Below are 22330 nucleotides of genomic sequence, written 5' to 3' on the forward strand. Positions count from 1 at the left end.
GTTTCCCAATCTAGCATTTCCTTGGACTTATCGTCCTAGAAATAGTTTCCTGAATGATAAATAAGTGGAAAACAAACTTCCTGCTTAGCTATACAGGACATTGCTGCAACCTAAAATAGTTTTTGGCAGTAATTGCGTATTCTACAAAATATGTCAATACCGCAACCTGTATGAACTCTTCACATGGGGTATATATATTAGTCAAATGTTACAAAGAAAATCCAAATTTGCAAAGAAAATTTTCTGAAAGTGGGGGGAAGGACATGGGTGTGTTGGGACTCCCCAAGGTTGGGCAAAACCTAGCACATGTGATGATTAGTAAGAATTATAGAGTATCATTTTTGAATTATGGTATTGGAGGAGACTCTTCAGAGTCCCATGGACTGCAAGAAGATCAAACCTCTCCATTCTTAAGGAAATCAGCCCTGAGTGCTCACTGGAAGGACAGATCCTGAAGCTGAGGCTCCAATACTTTGGCCACCTCATGAGAAGACTCCCTGGAAAAGACCCTGATGTTGGGAAAGATGGAGGGCACAAGGAGAAGGGGACGACAGGACGAGATGGTTGGACAGTGTTCTCAAAGCTACCAGCATGAGTTTGACCAAACTGCGGGAGGCAGTGGAAGACAGGAGTGCCTGGCGTGCAATGGTCCATGGGGTCACGAAGAGTCAGACATGACTAAACGACTAAACAACAACAATAGAGTATCATGATGTGACCTGCAGATTGGGGTGTTGCATCCTAGAGAAGTAAAATGCCTCTCTAGTATATTACATTGAATGCTGTAGGGTCAGACATGTCCATCTTCAAGTAATCCGAGATCTACTATCCAGTATTATAAACTGGCCGTGATCTACCACACTATCCCATTGTCATTAGGGGCGGGGGATAAGGTGTTGGTGGTCAGGAAACCCCCCCTTTCTTTCCTTAGCACGGATTTGCAGTCAATTCCATCGCCTTCTTCCATGTATTGCCCAAATGGAGGTGATAGCTGATCAAGTCGCTCTGCATGGAGGAAGAAGGAAAGGCACTCTCCTTTTATCCAGCCTCATCCCAAATGCGGAACATCGGCACCCCCGTGTCCCCACTTTCCTTTGCTCCCTAGGGGGAGCCCTGCACCCTCTCCGCACCATTGTCATTAATATTATTCGGTGTTAAAAAGTGGGTTTTCCTGGGGGAAACAGTGCGGCAACCCCCCCAAAAAAGCGTTCAGACATGACACTGTGCAAAAGGTACATGAGAATGAGCCCAGAGAATAGCTATGGAGTTTGGAAAGCACTCCCAAACAATTCCACAAGCAGATGCTAAAGAAAGTTGGCTGACTATCTTGCAATATTCGGTGCAAATGAGAAAGAAACTAAATGGGAATGCAACACAGCTCTAGAGAAATGCTACATGGATATTTAATTAGAAAGCTGATTAGGTTAGTTATGTTGGTGTGATCAGTCCAGCGTAAGGAAAAATCAGAAATACTGAACAAAGGGGGAGGGGCAAATGATAGTCTCTATTATAAAGGGGTTCATGATGAAAAAGGAAGGATCAATTATGCTAGTGAGGGCGTAGGATCCACTGCTGAGCTTTGTAACGCATTTGGAGCATTCAGGAGGCAGGGAGATAGCAAAAGGAGGACAGTTTGAATATATAAAGCTATGGAACAGCACATAGTTGATGTAAAATCTGATTGGGCCCAGATGTTGCAAGATTTCATTAAATAAGCACATCTTTCCCATCATCAGACCTCCAGGTTTGCAGGATTATTGCAATATTAGAAACACGAGAATGATCTATACTGTTTAGGCCACAGCACTCAAAATAGGCTTCTAAAATGTTCCATAATTTCACTGTAACACCATTCATTGTCTTGGTTTGGGGGAAATAGGGGCAGTTTGGGAGATAGGAATTAACCGGGGACCAATTTAGTAACTTGGGACCAGTTTAGCTGCGATATCTCCTTACACTACATGTGCCCACTCAGCCACTTCAGTCAGCAGAATTGGCACTACTACAAGTGCCACATAGTACCTGTTCCATACTTGTAAGAACTCGATTATTTATTGTGGTAGCATCTACACTTTTGAACTCCCTGCCTATTAAAATCAAGCAAGCGCCTTCACTGTACTCTTTTCAGCACCTGCTAAAAACATTCTTGTTTAGGCAAGCCTATGCAGATGCTTAGGAAGTTGAGGCAATTTTAATCTATTTTAGTATTATAACCTTTGTACATTTTAAAATATGGCTGTATCCCCCCCCCCTCGGTTTTATTGTTTTATCTTTTTTAAAACTGCTTCAGAATTGGGTTGTTGTTTTTTTTAACAATCAAGCAGTGTGTAAATTTTATGAAATAAATAATAATTAAAATAAGACAATACACCGGAACAAAAATTAGGGAGAATCCCATTCATGAAAGCATTTGCATGTTGAGCTAAGCAAATATCAAGGAGAAGATTTAAATTCATTATACCTAAAATAAAAAGACAAAGAAAAGGGGGGAAAGAAGAAGAATTAATTAGAGCGGCGCTTGGGGACCTAAGGTAGCAATAAGGAACTGCACTGAGATTAAATTATAAAATGCAAAGTTTAAAACGGCTATAAAGAAGACGCTCTTGCTAATGAGATTTATTACACCAGGATATGAGTTCCCAGATGAAAAGAAGAAACCACTCCCTGGAGTTATTGCAGAAATAACATACAAATACATACTGTGCTATACTCTAAGGAACAACAGAACACTGGCAGGGAAACTAGGCTAGCCAGAAATGCTAAGGCGGTTATATCGACCAGCCTGACATTTGCTTAAATTCACTAAAAGAGGCTCACCTTGTTACCTGCTGAATGGAGATAATGGTGAACAACAAAGTGAACCGACAATCCCACTACAACAAACTCATCTCCCCTGTGCTTTCACAACTTCTGAGGATTCCATGTACATTTTGGTCATGGGACTCACTGGTTGTGCGATTGAGTTCTGTGGTTCGATAATTACCAGAAAAGATATCATCCTTGAGGGAGACCGAAAACAAAACAAAACAAAACAAAAGAGAGCCAAACAAATGAACAAATTGCACTGAGGAATAAAAATGGCTTCCTTAAGGCCTCCCTCCATGTAAGCCTAGAGCAGGCATGGCCAAACTTGGCCCTCCAGCTGTTTTGGGACTACAGCTCCCATCACCCCTAGCTAACAGGACCAGTGGTCAGGGATTATGGGAATTGTAGTCCCAAAAACAGCTGGAGGGCCAAGTTTGGGAAATATGGTCTATAGAAGGAATACATCATTCTACCACTTGGATTACATTCAAATGACAATTATTTTTTCACACCACAAACAAAGAAAGGTCAGAATGTTTACTCCTAATAGGTGGCAGCCACTCAGGTAGGGCAGAAGACATAAGGGTTCGCTACAGCTGACCAGGAAAACAAGGAGTTGGGACGATGTGTTCTTGGAAGAAAGAGGGGCAGAATAGTCAGTATGTTTATCTGAGATGGATGGCTTGAAAGTAGATCCTGTACCAAAAGCTTCCAGCACAGGGAATGATAACGGGTCATTCCACACCAAATCACCTGATTTTAATATTGACCATGATTTTCTTCAATTCTTTTTTACGTGTAGATACATATGAGATAACCTCAAATTAATGTTTTAAGATTTTTTTGGTCCAAAATTGGGCACAGGAGAATTTTTTTGAAAATTTCAATTTTCACGCGATTTAGGCTAATGCAATTTCTGCGTCAGTTTAGAAAAAACCTCCCGTTTCACTCAATTCTTCAACCGATTGAGCTTATTTTGGTATCAAAATAAAGCTCATTGTGCTCTCTTTCAAAACAAGGTATAAAAATGGTATTAAGTGCCACAGAAAAGGGTCACCGACCATTCAAAATGAATTTTATTCCCGGTAGGGTTGATAAGTCATAGCGCCCAAACCAAAACTAACACATGTATCCTACTTTTGTTGTTGAATAGGCTAACCATTTGGCATGGAATGACCCTAACACATCAATGAAATGCTTTCTGAACAAGTCTTCTTCTTCGTAATGTTTCTAGGTTCTGGCTTGCAGATGATTTCAAACAAGCCACGTCAGAGGTGAGGGACCTTTTCTCTGGCAAGGACTGTATTCTTCTGCAGGCAAGCTGTTGGGGTGTTCATGTCACTTGTGGGCAGGGCCAGAGCTGATGGAGGGTGGTTTGCAGCTTTGCAAAACTACACAGCACTCTCTCTCTCCCTGTCTCTCTTCCAACCCTCTCTGCCCACTGTGTGCCCTCTGCCACTCCATGTCCTTCAGTCTGTGTACCATGTCACCCCATCTCCTCCCAGGCCATATCCTACCACCGGGAAGTGCTGCTGGCCTCTGACAGCCATACCATAAGTTCTTTCCAACATCCAATTTGAATTTACAATTATTATTTTTTACTCTCAATGTATTTTTGCTTCCTAACGTCTCAGCAGTTTTAAAATGCCACATGAAGCAGATAAAACAGGGTTGTGTGTTAATTCTTCCAAATATGAAGTTTCTCCAGCAGGAAAACAAAATTGCTTCATGTGTGGTAGAACAAGCAATTAAAAAATGAGAAAGTTCAGTTTGTTTTAAGAGCAAAACTGCCTCCCGTTAATATTTTTAATGCCCTCCACTACTTTATCTTGCATCGCGGCTAAACATTACAGTAGTTGTGAGATTCCTGCAGAGATCAGGAGGGGATAAAAAAACACCATCTATAATGACTTGCAGGTTAGATACCCGTGTGTGTGTGAGGGGGGGAAAGACAGGTCGAGAGTCATAGCATTTATCAGGAAATGTGAAACTTTAAACTGGAAGCAATTTGTTCAATGGCTGTTTTGACCATACAGGCTTCCTAATCTCAGTTCCCATAAAGTTTGGCTGAGATCCAGCTGGAGTGGTTAGTTTCAGCTGCGTAGATATCGTTCACAGAGGAAATAAAAGGATTTTAAACCCTGAAATAATTTCCTTTGGTTCTCAGCTCATTCAAGAAACATATCCTCTTGGTCAGTGATATCTCAAAACTTAATTTCAGCAGCCTGGGCTTTAGAAAGGAAGTCTTTGTGGGATTCTAAAAAAAATAAAAATGGATAGCATTTTTCTTTTTCTTTTTTGCTAAGGTTCCATCCCCCCTGCCCCGAACTGTAGAAAACAAATTATAGGGATGGAAAGCCGTCATAGCTACTTTTATTATGATGGATTATTACCGGAATCCCATTTGCTCTATTGTTGGGCAACAGATATTAAAATCAGGCACACAGAGAATCATAATTAAACAAGCAATAAAGTTTTTTTTGCAACCTGAAAAGCAACACGCAACCTCCATTTGCTGTAAGGTATCTCCTGTCACATATATTGTGTGCGTACAATTACATGTACACAATAGTTACGTATGCAAAATGGCCGACTACAAGTGTTTATCCATGGGGGAAATGGGGATCTCGTGGTCCTTAAGATGCTGCTAGACTCCAGCTCCCATCATTCCTGATCACTGGTGATACTGTTTGGGGATGATGGGAGTTGGAGTCCAAAGTGGAGGGCACCTGATGGACACACGAACACAGTAGCATGGGCATCCATCCAGCTTTGCATAGGACAATATATGATGGAGATTTCCTCTATCTGAAGATCTGTCCTGTCCAAGTTTTGTTTAAAGATTAAAAAAACAAAACAAAAAAAACCTATAAAGGGAGAGCAGGAGCCTTGACCACAGTTCTAGACCACAAACAGTCTCCACCGGTCTCCACCATGGTGAGATGTATTTATATTTAAAATACAGACATTATTTATACATAAATAAAGTAGCATGTGCAATTTTTATGTGACTCTTAGTGATGTATTTCTAGTTAATATACAGTCATTATTTATACATAAATTAGCACATGCATTTTTCATGCCATTTGTTCTCTTTTAGTAATGCATTTCCAGGTTTTTTTGTGGGGAAGGGGGCACATTAAACAATGGGTCACTCGTTTCTCATTTAAGGATACAGCTTGCGCTATCTCCAGGCAGCCACAATTCTCCTTCCCCTTCCTGTGCAGCAAAAAACCTTGATGGTGATAGCTAGCACAGGGAAGGATCTACAGAGGACGAGCCTGGGAAGCCTGATAGCTGTGTTCTATTGAATTTCAGAGAGAGTGAATAATGTTGCACCGTCCTCTGAAGTGCAGCCACGCCTCTGGACGTCCTGCTACCCATCTTCATTTGCTCTACGAGAAACTCTGCTGCAGACTGGTGATTTAGAGCACTGGCTGGGAGCAGCATCAAACCGTGTTAATAAAACCATTACCAACACTCATATGGAGCTTGATTCAGTGCTCCAAGCTTCCACAAACAACACATCATATGCACGGCAAAAAATAATAATGAATGGTACCACTACTGGGCAAGGAAAGTACTAGTCAGACCTAATCAAATACTTGGCAAGAATAAAACCAGGCCTTGAGTTCCATTTCTAAACACTGAATGTGCATAGAAGCAGCTCATCAGCATTTGAATATTTGTCTATTACTCCCAAAATATATAGCTGTGGAAATTTTAAAAATTCCAAAGCTGTGCCACCAACACTAGTATGTTTTCAGACTCCTAATATATTCTAAAATCTTAATTTCTCTAGCTGAAGCCATTATAGAAAACCAGAAATTTTATTATACAGATCCAGTAAAAGCAAATTAAAATGGGAAAAACATACAATTTCTAACATACATGGAAGGTATTTATATAAACTAATTAAGAACAGAAACAAGCTATGTTGTACTCGCCCCAAACAGACACCCAGTATGACCAAAGGAAAGCTATTCGATCTAGTCCTAGAAAAGAGCAGCTGATATTTCGATAGTTAGGTTATCCAGATAATCGGCATGACTACCAGCACTGGCGGGGAAAATAGGGACATATCAGAATCAAATCAGAAGCTAGGATGGCTTTCGGAATTCGAGGACAATCCCTTTAAAATCGGGACACTTTGGAGGTATGCTGGAAATCTAAATTATGCTCTTATGGTTCAGTCATGAACATGTTTGCTTGGAAGTCCAACCAATTCAAATAGATTTAACTTTTTTTATCTGCGCTCCGGCTACAATCCTATGCACACTTACGGAGGTAAACAGAACCCCCCTTGAACAGCGGTGGAGCAAGCCGATTGGGTGCCTGGGGCGGTGCATGTGCCCTGCGCCCAGGGGCAGGGCCAGCTACCCATGGGGGTGGGGCCAGCCAGGGCAGGACGCTCCCTGGGGCCTCTGAATCTGCCTGCCTCCTCCCACTCAGCCACCCTACAGCTGGGGGGGGGGGAGGCAGCGGGCAGACCATTTGGGACAGTGCGGAGCCTGTGGGCAACCAAGCCAACGCGTCACTCCCAAGAGAGACACGTGGTTCGGGTGCACTGCAAGCCCCCGCAGTGAGTGCTTCCCGACATTTTGTCGCCCCCCCCCCAGTGGTGACACCCAGGGCGATCCACCCCCTTCCTCCGCCCCTGCCCTTGAACCCAGTGGCACCTCTGAGCAAACATACTGCATGTTATAACACAGGGTGGGAAATTATAATCTCTCTCTTTTGCCAAGAAAGTGGTTTGTTTGTTTTTCAGAGTTACAACCAGTCCCTTGAGGGTGAATTGGATTGGGGCTACACCACTGGGGAGGGGGGAGATCCACCCATCTCCCCCATACATACTTTCTGCACATGTAAGGGATGCGGGTGGCGCTGTGGGTTAAACCACAGAGCCTAGAACTTGCCGATCAGAAGGTCGGTGGTTCGAATCCCTGTGACGGGGTGAGCTCCCGTTGCTTGGTCCCTGCTCCTGCCAACCTAGCAGTTCGAAAGCACGTCAAATGTGCAAGTAGATAAATAGGTACCGCTCCAGCGGGAAGGTGAACGCTGTTTCCGTGTGCTGCTCTGGTTCGCCAGAAGTGGCTTAGTCATGCTGGCCACATGACCCGGAAGCTGTACGCTGGCTCCCTCGGCCAATAAAGCAAGATGAGCGCCGCAACCCCAGTCGGCCATGACTGGACCTAATGGTCAGGGGTCCCTTTACCTTTAAGGGAGTCCAAGCCTAAGCTGCACTGGGCCGAGGCCATTTAGGGCTTTAAAGGTCAGCACCAATACTTTGAATTGTGCTCGGAGGTATGTGGAGTCATGGGGCAGCCAGGTAAATTTCTGTTTGACTCCCATATTTTGTCTCCTTAAACTCTTATTCATTATGACAAAGTAATGAACCAGAGACACATAAGCAACGCATGAAACACTAGGTTTACAAAGCAGCAAACGTGGGGTTTTTTGCGGTTGGAACGGAACAGCTCTAGAATCAAAACATGCAACTCATTTTAGTGTATGTAAATTCAAACCAAATGTTACATGGAATGTCTCTCCTCTTTGCATTCCATTCACTTCTCTTCCATTACAGGAACGCCAAACTGAAGAGCAGAATGTTAGGAGGACAGGGGGAAATATACTATCTAAGCAGGAACAGATACGACATTCCTGTTTTTACTTAGTCCTGTGGTCACATGTGCTTACAGTCACTTACTTCACAGCTGAAAGCCTGAGTTCTCAAGCCTTAATTAGAAAATCTCATGTTGGTATGAGGTTTACTACCAGAAAAATGGCTGATGACAGTCCCTGCTATATGCACGCTTGCCAATATTCCAAAATCCATAGAACTTTCTCCCCTGCTCACATGCAGCAAGCCCATAACTAAGAAATCATCAGCTGATTGCCTCCTTTACTGCACACAGGCCTTAATAGCGTAGTATGGCTTTAAGTATATATATATTTCTTACCCTCTCCCATTGTCCGCCTCCATCTTGTGACGTCTTCTCTCTGAACCATTAAAAACCTGATCTAGATTTTATTTTTATAGGGGGAGGAAGTCAGATATTTCCACCATTTCCTAAATTCATATCACATTCAGAAATGTAAAATAAAAAGCCACAATTGTGAACAGCAGAACTGTGTCTTTTGCAGTTGATGAGCTGAGAACATTGCATTGCAATGCAATGGTAAAAGACTTACTTTAGTTTTTGTCTCACACATCCCAATCCTATGCATAATGATTCATGGGTCCCACTGAGTGCAATGTGACTTACTACCAGATAAGGGAGCACAGAATTATAGCTTAACAATTACATGCTTGAAATGGGCCACTTGCAAAGTGCTTTTCTTTTTAACCGACTCATTCTTTTGTCCATTTCTCCCAAGATGGAACTCACGGTGGCTTGCAACATTTCAAAACACTGTTGTAAAATACGAAGTAATAAAAACAGACTAATTAAAATAAACCAGAACACATTTGGAACCAGTATTAAAATACAGTTTGCCCTGACATCAGCCCAGCAGTCAGCATCATAGGCACCTTAGTTTTCAAAGGGCTGTCTAAATAGGAAGCTCTTAGCCTGCCGGCAAAAATCCACAATATGGGAACAGGCACAGAAAGGCTTTCTGGTTTCACCACCAATCATGCCTCTTATGTAGATGGGACCAAGAGAAGGTGCTTACCTGAGGATCTTAGCACCCAGACAGCTTCATAAAGGGAGACCGGATCTTTCAAGTAGCCTGGGCCCAATCCAACTTGCAATAAACCTTTGCAAAGAGCTTAATTTGAACAACTGAGCTCTTGCAATTGGGGAGAGGGGTCACCCCTTAATTCATTTCCTTTACTGGCAGCACAAACCTTGGTAGCATTCCATATACTGGGGGGGAAATCAAGCAACGTATATCATGTCTTTTCTCAGGGCAGAAAGGAATTCACCTATCATCTCTTAACTTTTGGATGGCTAGGAGTGTCTGTTATCAGCTTACTTAGATAGAGCAGCTACATTCCTATGTAGGAAGAGGAGATCTTGTCTTGGTCAACTGTACACGTGTTTAAGCTTTGAAGTTGAATTTTGCTTTTGTTAGGTTACTATTGCTTGCAACGGGTTACAGTGGTACCTCGGGTGAAGAACTTAATTCGTTCCAGAGGGCCGTTCTTAACCTGAAACCGTTCTTAACCTGAGGTAACACTTTAGCTAATGGGGCCTCCCGCTGCTGCCAAAACACAATTTCTGTTCTCATCCTGAAGCAAAGTTCTTAACCCGAGGTACTACTTCCGGGTTAGCAGAGTCTGTAACCTGAAGTGTCTGTAACCCGAGGTTACAGACAAATATTTTGTATTTGGAGTGTTTTCTTATTTATTGCAAGCTGCCAAGAAAATTAATAGGCTGTAGGGTGGCACACACAAATGTTGAACCTAAATAAATGCATGCACTTGTTCCAACCATCCTAGAAAACTGAAATAATCCTATAACTGTGCTCCTTCTTCTTCCCCTATTTTTAAGTAAAGAAGAAACCTCGCTTGTTTTGTTAAAGTGTCCATACTTGCATACTGCGCTTGCTGGAGAGGCACTGTGCTTTCAGTGCTCTTGAAACTGGAAGAACAATCCAACAGCAACACGATATCCCATTCTTCAACCACTCTTAGATAAAACCTTGCCCTACTGAGGTCAATAGTGAAATTCACAATTATTTCAGCTGATGGTAGCATTCCATCACTGGTGCTTTGCTCATTATTTGATTGTTTACTTGCTATCTTCTTCCCGTGAATGAAGACAGATGGACACTGTCTTCCAAACAATAACTCAAGATACTGCTGTGTTATGGTTTGGGGTGCATTTTCTTTTTAAATTGCCATTAGCGGCAAAACTATTAGCAGAGCTTCTGTGTTCTGTTCAGGAATGGGTCCTTTTCTTTAGTGTTTCAAGTAGGTCTCACTGTTGAAGCAGAATTATGTTTTCAGATAAGGCTGATAACTACAAATCTTCTGTTGGAGGGAAGGATAAAAATGAAGGTTTGCCTTGGGAGGCAAGGTTCTTTCTCTAGCTGTTTCCCCATTCAAAATTCAGAACAGATTAAACACATTCTAGATTCTCTTTCATTTTAGTCTGCTGGTTCACTTTACAATGCAATATTTGGATGACTTGTTTCCGCACACTGATCCCCTAACCACAAATGGGACCCTGAGCCACAGCTGTTCTGCCTCACTTCTGTTATCCTCTTACACACCTTCTGGCAGATATGAATGGCATCTAAAATTGACCGTGTCATCTTGAAACACAAACTAAGATTATGCTGGCGTGGCCAGGATGTCTATTAATGCTTTGTTTTTAGTTAATTACCCACTGAGAAAAAAACCAAAACATTTCCCTTTATCATTAAGACAAAAATAGCTCCACAATCATAACCGAAAGTCGGAAAACAGTGGGAAGCAAAAAGATTATTACTTCTCTGCCTGTTGGCATAGCAAAAAGTGTAGACTTAATTTCATTGATGAGCATTCTGGAGAGTCTATTGTGAGTAACACAAGCTGTTATAGTGGATTGTTGCAAGGGCTTTCAAACTTTATTGATCTGGGGCTGAAAAAGCAAAAGAAGCTACCAAGCACCCAATACAACAACAATGCATGAATTGCTTCCAGGTCACAAATTGTGGAGGTCTCTTATATTTTGGGCACATTCAAATTCGGGTGGACTTCTAAGCTTAGCATGCAACAGAGTGGGGGGGAAAACAAGAGTTAACTAAAGCAGTCACTGTTAAAATGCCAGGTCTTGTGTGAAGAACCTGCAATTTCCTAGGAGTAACAAATTTAACACAGCAAAGACTAGTTTGGCTGGAAAATGTTTTTTTTTTTAAAAAAAAGGGCTGTCAATTAAACCTGATTAACATCTGAATTTATTTTCCCCAACTGTGTATATAATATTGTGGGGTAGTGACTATTATATCAGGAGCACTCTCTAACCTATCTCATGCACTAGACTAGAACATTTTGAGGTTTTTATAGGTCTGAAAAGGCTGCTAAACCCAGAAGTGCATTTATTAAGAAGAAGAACATAGTACAGGAAATAGGCTCCAAAAAGTTATGTTTCAGGGAGGGAAAAAAAAGTGAAGAGCCTGGGGAACTAATTAGGATGAAGCTGCCTCTCCCCAAGATTTGACCTTAAACCCTGGGAGAAAACTATACACGACTTATGACAGAATACAATTTAAATGAAATCAAGGATCTCATTTGCCACAAGTTATTCCTGCACCATATGTGAAGCAACATTTGACCATTATTTTAAAAGGGGTCAGAGTCCTCAATTACACACACACACACACACACACACACACACACACACACACCTGCCAATTTTCAGAGATGCTCCAGCTCCAGTAACTGTAAGGGTGGTCTTGGTGACATGTACAAATGTACACAATGTGAAGACACTGAATTAATTAACCCAACAAAGGGATTCGAGTGTCCCATTCACCAAGTCCCCAGTTTGGTGCCAAGACCCGATTGGCATGCAGAATACCTTCAGGCAACCACGAAAGATGTCAAAAGTACAAGCACAAAGGAAAACAATCTACCTGCTTATTGCCGCACCTGTATTTGCTCTCTAATTCTCCTAAAAAAGAGTGTATCTAAAGAATCCAACCATCGGATAAAGCTGCTACAGTGTTGGAGACAAGCTGACCAGTGGGCCAAGTTCCAAAGGCTGATGAAGTTAATGGGACGCAGCTGCCAGCTCCAAAGCTCACACTGGCACTTGTGTAAAAATCCAAAGGGGCACAGTTAATTTGCACAACTGGGGGCACATGGTTTTGACAGCAATGTGCACAGAATTGGACCCTGCTGGGAGTACAAGACTCCTGATGGCTTCGCTCACAAGGGTCAGAGGAACATACAAGCCCTCTCACCACGACAAGGTGATGATCTAGCGAGTGATCTCTCAAGGCAAATCTTTTAAAAAGTGTAGTATATACACTGACAACTGGGAAACACTGGCCTGCGAGCGCTCCAATTGGAGAACAGGCTTTACCAAAGATGTCATGGGTTTTGAATACAGATAGGTAGTCGTGTTGGTCTGCCATAGTCAAAACAAAAAAAATTCCTTCCAGTAGCACCTTAAAGACCAACTAAGTTAGTTCTTGGTATGAGCTTTCGTGTGCATGCACACTTCTTCAGATACACTGCCTTGGTATGAGCTTTCGTGTGCATGCACACTTCTTCTGAAGAAGTGTGCATGCACACGAAAGCTCACACCAAGAACTAACTTAGTTGGTCTTTAAGGTGCTACTGGAAGGAATGGGTTTTGAAGACGCTCAAACTCAGGACGCAAGGGAGAAACGTGCTAAGAGGAAGGCACACTTGGGAAACCCTCACCATGATCAACTCCTGTCCAGAAACCTATGTCCCCACTGTGGAAGGATGTGTGGATCCAGAATTTGCCTCCACAGTCACTTACGGACTCACTGTTGAAACCATGTTTATGGAAGACAATCTTACTCGGCTACAAGAGAACTCCTGGTCAAGGTTGCCAGACAACACATATTTTTGGTATTATTGTCCTATAATGGGTTAACCCTAAATCAAGGTGGGTGGCCCCATACAAGTGCAGAAATGAACACAAAGTTCTGAAATTGGTGGTGCTGCGGACATGATCCGATATACTGTGCTATTTTATACCTAGAAGCATCTTCTCGTGCTGTAAGCACATAATCTGTTTTATCAAAAGACCTTCAAGAGAACTGTAAGGTCACCTGCCAATCCAAACAGTTTTCTGCTAAATCTGATATTTTACCTTGCCAAGCCCTCTTCAAATCAGGAAAAGTGCCTTTAAGTACCTATTGCCCTGGGAAGCAAGTCAATACTATTATCTCAGGATTACATTTAAAATGTTATAATTGTTTAAGGCACAGCAGGGAAAAATAAACTTACTGGAATTTATCTGCAGTGATAGTTGAAACAAAAACTGAAGGAGATAAGTGTCAGAGACTACTGACAAATTCTAGCACATATTAAATGCCTACCGTTCTACAGACATAGGTCCTATAGTCAAGCTAGGCTACCAAACAGTATAGAGTAATTGCTAATTGTCACTAGCTAGTTAATGAAATCTCCTACTACAGTAACTTCCAAGACTTGCTTTCTTAGCAAATTTGGAAGAACTTAAGTCTCTCTCTCTCTCTCTCTCTCTCTCTCTCTCTCTCTCTCTCTCTCTCTCTCTCTCACACACACACACACACACACACACAAACACACCCTGTGCTCCAGAGTCTGGATTAGTATGGATTCTTCGGTGCCAATCCTGAACATGGTGGCAGCACCATGGGGAGAAGGCCTATCTGTGTTAAATTTATAAATGAGCCAACTATTTCCACACTTTCACAGTTTAAGTATCATATATATATATATCTATTTTTCAGGGAGTTCCTAGGTTATTTTTTTATGTCACCAGTAATGATACTAAAAATTTAAAGGTAATAGGCAAAAGAAAATAATTAGGAGGACAGGATTACCATCACACCCACCAGACATTTTGGCGGCTAAACAGTACAACTTTTTTTTTAAGCTTCAAAATCCAAAGTTTTGCAAATTATTTACTTTCTGCGAGGTCCTTTCTACTCCAAAGGGAGCTCTGATCTCCTGCCCAATGTGGTGAGCTTAGAGTCATTAAATAGGTATGAACCCATTTGGTTCAAATTTTCCCACTGACAAAAATGTCAGTTGGGAGAAACATAAATAAAGTAGCACGTTTATTTCAATTTTTTGCTATACCCAATAAATAAAATTTATTAGTGAAAGAGGTTTCGGCACAACTTAGCCACTTTCTCCACCACTTTTATTATGTCACATGGACCTGTTCCATATTGCTATACTCATCCAAGTCCCTCAACATTAAGAACAGGAAAACACTATGGCAGTTCTTCATATGTTGACATATAATCATCACCCACCTTGCAAGGTAAGGCCCCAATTTAAGACTGGTGACATTATTGAAGTTCCATGACACAAAGTCTATGCAAAAATCCCAGGTTACCTTGGAATATTTCAGCATGAGGCTCATAATTAGTGGCAGCTAAAGACCATCTTAGACACCATCTTAAAAAGCAGAGACATCACCTTGCCAACAAAGGTCCATATATAGTTAAAGCTATGGTTTTCCCAGTAGTGATGTATGGAAGTGAGAGCTGGACCATAAAGAAGGCTGATCGCCAAAGAATTGATGCTTTTGAATTATGGTGTTGGAGGAGACTCTTGAGAGTCCCATGGACTGCAAGAAGATCAAACTGATCCATTCTTAAGGAAATCAGCCCTGAGTGCTCACTGGAAGGACAGATCCTGAAGCTGAGGCTCCAATAGTTTGGCCACCTCATGAGAAGAGAAGACTCCCTGGAAAAGACCCTGATGTTGGGACGACAGAGGATGAGATGGCTGGACAGTGTTCTCGAAGCTACCAGCATGAGTTTGACCAAACTACAGGAGGCAGTGGAAGACAGGAGTGCCTGGCGTGCTCTGGTCCATGGGGTCATGAAGAGTCGGACATGACTAAACGACTAAACAACAACAAAAAGACCATCAAACCCTGGTGCATTTTTAGTCCCTTTTCAGTCCAACTGACCACAGAGTTTGCTCTGGAGCTGGGAAGAAGAGGCTCTCCAATCTAAAAATGGGCTGGTGTTTCTGCTGATCTCCTCCACTGGTCTGGCCCCAGTTGGCTCGAAGTATGAGTGAAGTATTACTAAAAAACAAAAACACCCTTCCAGTAGCACCTTACTGGAAGTATTACTGTCCCTTTTGCCACATTCCTCTGATATCTTTAGGCCACATGGACTTGTGCAGAACTTGGGGATTCATCATTGCATTGCATTCAACAACATGGCCTTGTTCTGATACAAGCCTTGAGCTCACATGAAAGGTAACTTGGACAAAACTTAACACTGGGGACCTCCTGCACCCCTACCCCATGTTATCATGGAACCACAGAATTAGAAATACAGTGGTACCTCTGGTTACGAACTTAATTCGTTCCAGAGGTCCGTTCTTAACCTGAAACATTCTTAACCTGAAGTACCACTTTAGCTAATGTGTCCTCTCGCTGCCACCACACAATTTCTGTTCTCATCCTGAAGCAATGTTCTTAACCCGAGGTACTATTTCTGGGCTAGCTGAGTCTGTAACCTGAAGCGTCTGTAATCCAAGGTACCACGGTATGTTACTTAAGATTAGTAAAACTAAGAGCACCAGGCCGCTTGGGGGATAAAACAAGGAGGAGCAGAACCATGAGCACCACCTGGAACTTATTGAAGGAAAGGTGGAATGTGAATGTAAAAACAAGTAAATAAATATCAATCTGAAGTTTTGTGCATGTGAGGGGAAATGGTACCTGACAGCAACTAAATTATTAGGAATGGGAGATAACTGGCTTCTTAAAAGAACTGCTGTTTCTGGGAAACTTTCTGGAATCCATGCAAGGCCCATCTGTTCACACTGTGAACAGGGGAAGAGCATGCTGGGTCTGTTTTACATGCTATTTTGAAATGTATTTTGGGGGGCTATATGCTCTTTTTAGTAATATTAGCTTTTTAAAAAAGTTAATTTATTCTGTTTTGCTCTTTTATTTATTTGTACTCACAGCTCACAGCTTTCACCTAACACCCAGGGTAGGTAAGTATAATATACATTAAAACCATAAAATCAAAACAACAACAACAACAACAACAACAACAACAACAACAACAGAACAAGAAAACTCCAAACCAGAATTGCAGTGCATAGCCATGCAGAGAATCTGGGTAAAGAGGCGTATCTTGACTAACTGTCATACAGAATAAAGTGATGGTTGAAAAATCCACTACAGAAGGGAGGTCTTTCCACAAGCTGGGAGCTATCACAGAGAAGGCCCTGTCCACTGCCCCTCAAACCACAGACAGTGGTGGCAGCAGCAGCAGCAGGGCCTCCCCTGCAAATCTTAATTATCTGGACACGTGGACATGGGAGGAGGAACTGCTTCAGATATTTGAGGACCCCAGTCATTTAGGGCTTTAAAATGTCAATATTAATACCTTGAATTGAACTTGGTAGTGAATTGGCAGTGATGTTGCTGGTGGCTATCACACACACACACACACACACACACACACACAACACTAGTCTTGAAAGATTGCACTGGGCACCGATTCACAACCAATTGGATGAGATGGGCCTTTAATCTGAGATTCAATACACACACGCCTTTGGTTTGGAGCTTGAGAAAGAAAGCCACATATGTATGAGAGGGAATAAAGAAATTATTTTCTTCATCTTCCCAGTAAGAACCCTCTCCCTCCCCACACGTGTAATTAATTAAGGAAAACCAAGGTATGCAGTGGCATATTATTTATGAACCTAACATCCAGTCTGGGCCCTGAGCACACATCACTCGGTCCGCCTTGGGTTGTTTTCCTCCTCTTAGGGTTGTTTTCCCTTTATTTCTAAAAGATGTTTTGTACTTCTGCAAACCTCGAGGTTGTCTTGTGTGTAGGTGGTGCCTCTTTGGTTACAAAAGGAATGGCAAGCGCCAGGTGCCTATCAGAATGACCCTCACAGGTGGCGCTTAGGACCCTCTCTTATTCTCCCATGTCCCGTCCATTGCAGTTCCCAAGCAGATGTACAGGGCTAGCCAGAGTTCTTGATTAAACCAGGAAATCAAACTGGCATGCACACAGTTATAAAAAGCCTGCAAGGCCAGATGCAGAGGGCAGTAATTCATGCTCTGAGAAATGGGCTTGTATATTATGGCAGATGAACATTGCCATGAAGTATGGAAACAGTGTACGGAAACTTCCACTACTCAATCCCTCGGAACACTTAGCTATATCAGAAAGGTGTTGGGGTATGGAGGATTATATGAGAATTTCCGCCCTCCCTTCCCAACAGGTGGGCGAGGTTTGCAACACTGAGCGGACTTACCTGGTTGGGTGCCTCCCACCTGCGATAGGGTGGCCATCATCCCGCCCCCGGCCTGGGAGGACGGCTGGGGGTGGGTCGAGGGCCAAGGGAAAAGAGGCTGACCCCTTTGGCCAAACCTCACTCTGTTTCCTCCTCTTGCAGGTTCAGGATGTGTTCCTGTGAGCAGCCTGGTTGAGGTAAGTAATTTTGGTTTCTTTTGTTAGCTGGGCACTTCGCCAGGCCCGAGAGGGCAGCGTGTGCCCCAGCTACAGGCCGTTTACCAGCATTTTTGTTGTTTTCAGCAGCGGTGGCACTTGGGAGGGAACGCAAGGCCCCTCGGTTGCTTCTGTTCACCATGGGGCGCTTCGTCAGGCCCAAGAAGGCGGCGTGCGCCCTGGCTTTAGGATACACGGTGGCCTTTTGTTTTCAGTGATGGTGGCGCTGGAGAGGGGGTGCAAGGGAGCGCTGGGGAGGGGGTGTACCTGTTAAAGAGTTGATTGTGGGAGTCCCAGGCCCTAGAGCGGTGGCATGTAGGTCACACTCCTGGCCGAGGTAAAGTGGGAGGGCACGCTGTGTAAGTTCGTGCTTTACAGTCCCCTCCCACTGCACCTCATTGCCCTGCACATCCTCAGTCCCAGTCGGGCTGAGAGGGTTACATGCCAAGGCCTATGCCAAGTTCTGAAGTTGAATAAAGTTGTGGCCAACTTGAACCCATACAGTGGTACCTCGGGTTAAGTACTTAATTCGTTCCGGAGGTCCGTTCTTAACCTGAAACTGTTCTTAACGTGAAGCACCACTTTAGCTAATGGGGCCTCCTGCTGCTGCTGCACCACCGGAGCACGATTTCTGTTCTCATCCTGAAGCAAAGTTCTTTTTTTTTAAAAAAAATAATTTTTATTAAGGTTTTCCAAATTAAAACAAATAAAATCCAATTCATAAACTTTTTCCAATATCCAGGACTTCCCCTCCCCACCCCCTCTTGTGTTCCAAATCTTCCAAAAAAGCAATAATATTCAACAAATTCTTATTCCCAAAATACACTCATCATCAATAACTCAATTTATCCAAATTTCCATCCCCTAAGGTCGACCTATTCCCTTCCACGAGTTCCCCCCTTTCCAATATAGTACAGATGAAAATAAAATAAAAACAAACAATAATTTTACAACCTTTGGATTCCAAATTTCCCTCCCCTCTTTCCCTGTTGCGTTCCTCCTATCCCTCCACTTCTAATGTCTTCCTGATGAACCCACATTTCACTAAGCCCACATCCCTCTGGTTCTTTACCGGTCTTTTTTTTTTTAAATTACAGATGTCCAATCATAGAAGGAGTCTATCATAGGGGGCCCATTTCTTCTATCCAGATTTTTATATCCAGGAGTATAAACTCCAATTTTATCCATAAGCTTGTCAAATCTGGATATCCCAAATGTTCCCACTCCAGTTCTGTCCAGTTCTTGTTGTTTCCTTGTTCTTGTCAATCACTCTCCTCCTTTTTACTTCCCTGTTCCCTCACAGAAATGTTCTTTTTCCAAAGGCTTCTAGTGTCTCTACAGAGGCTTGTTATTCAGGAGCAAAACATTACATCATGTTCCTTTCATTTTTCAACAGATTAATCCATTGTTTCCAGTAACGTGTAGGCCTCTGTAGACAAAATAATGTTCCATTTCTGCAGTTTCCCAGGAGATTAAAAGTTCTATCCAACTGTTCAAGTTTCCCGTCGAAAACACATGCAATGTCCCTCAGCTCCTCTAGGTGGATTACAATAACAAAGTTCCCTTCCAGATCACATCCGCCAGTCCAAATAACTTATAAATCCTTATTTAAAACAATTTATCTCCAATTTATAACAAATGTAACCGGCAAAGTCCTCATAACAAAGTCTCAATTTCATTCTTCCGTTTTGACAGCTCTTTGACAGCTGTCAAAACCTCCGTTATTCTTCTCCAGGCATTTTCACGAATCGCTCCAGGGATTCCGGGGGGGTTGCTTTTTAATACGAATTCCACTTTTCTCCTCCAGCTCAATCTTATAAATTTCCCTCGCGAAGTTGCTAGTTCGGCAAGATAAGGTTCCTCTCGATCTTAGTTATCCAGTCCTTTGTTTTGGCTCTTCTACAATTTGGGGGGGGGCTGACTTCCTTTTTTCCACCTCCCCCGTTCGCTCCAAATTCTAAAAATTTATCCCTCTTTTTAGTCCATATTCCAATTACTCACGGGTTCTTCTTTTGGGTCCAAATTTTCAATAGAAGAAGTCAGCGCTCTCCGCCGGATGGCATGCGGCTGCGCTCGGCAGGGATAGCAGAGGACTCAAAGCACCACGCTCCTCCCCGGCACCCGATCCGTAGCCTTTAAAAAGGCTCCTTCACGAATCGAGAGGGCGCTGACGGTGCCAGCCGAGTCTCCATGTCCACGGCCTCCGTGGCCGTGGTTTTTAAGGGTCCCCGCATCGCCGGTGCGGTAGGACCCAGCCCCTGCCGAGCAGGCTCCCTCCGGAGCTCGGAGGGAGCCCGCCATTCGGCGATGGCGCCGACCCGGAAGTCCTGAAGCAAAGTTCTTAACCCAAGGTACTATTTCTGGGTTAGTGGAGTCTGTAACCTGAAGCCTCTGTAACCTGAAGCATCTGTAACCCGAGGTACCACTGTACTTTGGTCTATCGTCTCATTCTTTTGGGGGGGTAGGCTCCCCCCCAAAAGAATGAGACGATAGCGCATGTGCTCGCAAACCTTGCAGCCCCGCTGTGCATTTAAGATACATGTTTGTTGTCGTTAAATTCTTCAGTTCCCCTTCCCTGACCATTCAAATTAGCAAATAAAAGAAATATGCAAATCATAAACCAGGGAGGCAACAACGAAAAACTACTTCTCAACTTTACATTTTAATGTTTGCATCTGATTGTATCATGTATCTGTTTTTCATTCTTCCCCATATGCAGTTCCGTTCCTTGCTTTATTCAATGATTTTGGGCCATTCCACGGTGACAGCTCTTGTTTTGTTTTATGCAGTCCTATTAGAGTATGCTCGCTTGCTGTTGTTATGCGTCAATTACCGGTAGTACCCAAGGAAGAACAGTCTCAAACGAGAGGCTTCATCAAGAGGCATCCCCAGTGAACCCTTTCGCAGCAAGTGAAGATATTTCCTGAGGTCTGATGGCTCAATTCACAATTTTGTGTGTGTGTGTGTGTGTGTGTGTGTTTTAAAATAAAGACTGTGGCAATTCTCTATGCAACCCTGTGCATGTTTACTTGAAAGTAAGTCCCACTGTGTTCGAAGGGGCAAACTTCCAGGTACGTAGGCAAAGGACTGCAGCCAGCAAATCGGGTTTCGTTGCTATACAGTTTACAGAGAATGAACTTTACATCTACACCAAACGTTTAAGCCATCAAGTCTGCTTAACAAGAGACTGCAATCATGACACTATACAGGCAGCACACTCTGCTGTGAGCTCCGGGTTTAATATTAAACAGCAAAGCAAATGCTAATGGGTCTACTTTGCTTCTGCCTAGTTGCTGTTGCTATCACCTCCTTCTCTTCCAAGCTGGGAAACCAAACACCCAACTGCCTCCTTACAACTAGGAGGCAAAGGTGGTAGCACTAGCATCCAGGTGGATGGGCAAATCCTTCACTGGGTCGCTAAAAGCACTTGTTTATAGTGTTATGAGGTGTGTGGGGGGGGAGATGTAGGCTGTATGCTTGCACCCCCTTCTAATTCCTGGATCCAGATGGGATTTAATTCCTGGAATAACCAGGCTAGCTTCCTGGTGAGGTAATGGCCCTCTAAGTATGGGCCATTAAGGTAACAAAGGAAGTGTCGCTGTGCCAGATAACAAAAGGGTGGGGGCCCCTTCCTCAGCTTTCTGGTAGTTAAAATAAATTAGAATTTTTTTTTAAAAAAATTGTTTAGTAGCACCTTAGAGACCAACTAAGTTTGTTCTGAGTATAAGCTTTCGTGTGCATGGTAAACCTGTTTGCAGGTAATGAGACATATGCTAATTGCAGCTGTTGTTGTTGTTCTTTAGTAGTTTAGTCGTGTCCGACTCTTCGTGACCCCATGGTCATCTGCATACTATCACTTGCTTTTTCCTGCAGGACTAATTGCAGCTGTTGTTGTTGTTCTTTAGTCGTTTAGTCATGTCTGACTCTTCGTGACCAAATGGACCAGAGCACGCCAGGCACTCCTGTCTTCCACTGCCTCCCGCAGTTTGGTCAAACTCATGTTCGTAGCTTCGAGAACATTGTCCAACCATCTTGTCCTCTGTCATCCCCTTCTCCTTGTGCCCTCCACCTTTCCCAACATCAGGGTCTTTTCCAGGGAGTCTTCTCATGAGGTGGCCAAAGTATTGGAGCCTCAGCTTCAGGATCTGTCCTTCCAGTGAGCACTCAGGGCTGATTTCCTTCAGAATAGATAGGTTTGATCCATCCATTGAAGTTGTTAACAGTCGTAAGCAGGTTTACCATACCCATTGAGTCAATCACCCATCTCCTTCTACCTTTCAGAGAAAAACTCCACCCCACCTTCCCACTATATGTAAAGGTCTGGTGACTTCTGTTTCAGTGTATCTGAAGAAGTGTGCATGCACACAAAAGCTTATACCCAGAACAAACTTAGTTGGTCTCT

At 43.1% G+C, this 22330-nt stretch overlaps 1 protein-coding gene and 1 long non-coding RNA gene across 13 annotated transcripts in view; one reads left to right on the forward strand and one right to left on the reverse strand.

Moving 5' to 3' along the window:
* RBMS3 (RNA binding motif single stranded interacting protein 3) overlaps nt 1-22330 on the reverse strand; it is a gene marked incomplete at its 3' end in the record, with an annotated part of 736788 nt that overhangs the window by 289060 nt on the left and 425398 nt on the right. The window lies entirely within an intron of this gene.
* LOC309353829 lies at nt 17398-20941 on the forward strand. Of its 3 annotated transcripts, none has more exons than XR_014162034.1 (3): nt 17398-17649; nt 17876-17910; nt 20648-20941. It is a non-coding gene; the product is annotated as an uncharacterized lncRNA (long non-coding RNA). The 3 variants fall into 3 exon arrangements; XR_014162035.1 differs by having other exon boundaries at nt 17409-17710; nt 17882-17910; XR_014162036.1 differs by having other exon boundaries at nt 17411-17649; nt 20718-20941.

This window comes from Podarcis melisellensis, assembly GCF_964234715.1.
Source record: "Podarcis melisellensis genome assembly, chromosome: 12".
Classification (NCBI taxonomy): Eukaryota; Metazoa; Chordata; class Lepidosauria; order Squamata; family Lacertidae; genus Podarcis; species Podarcis melisellensis.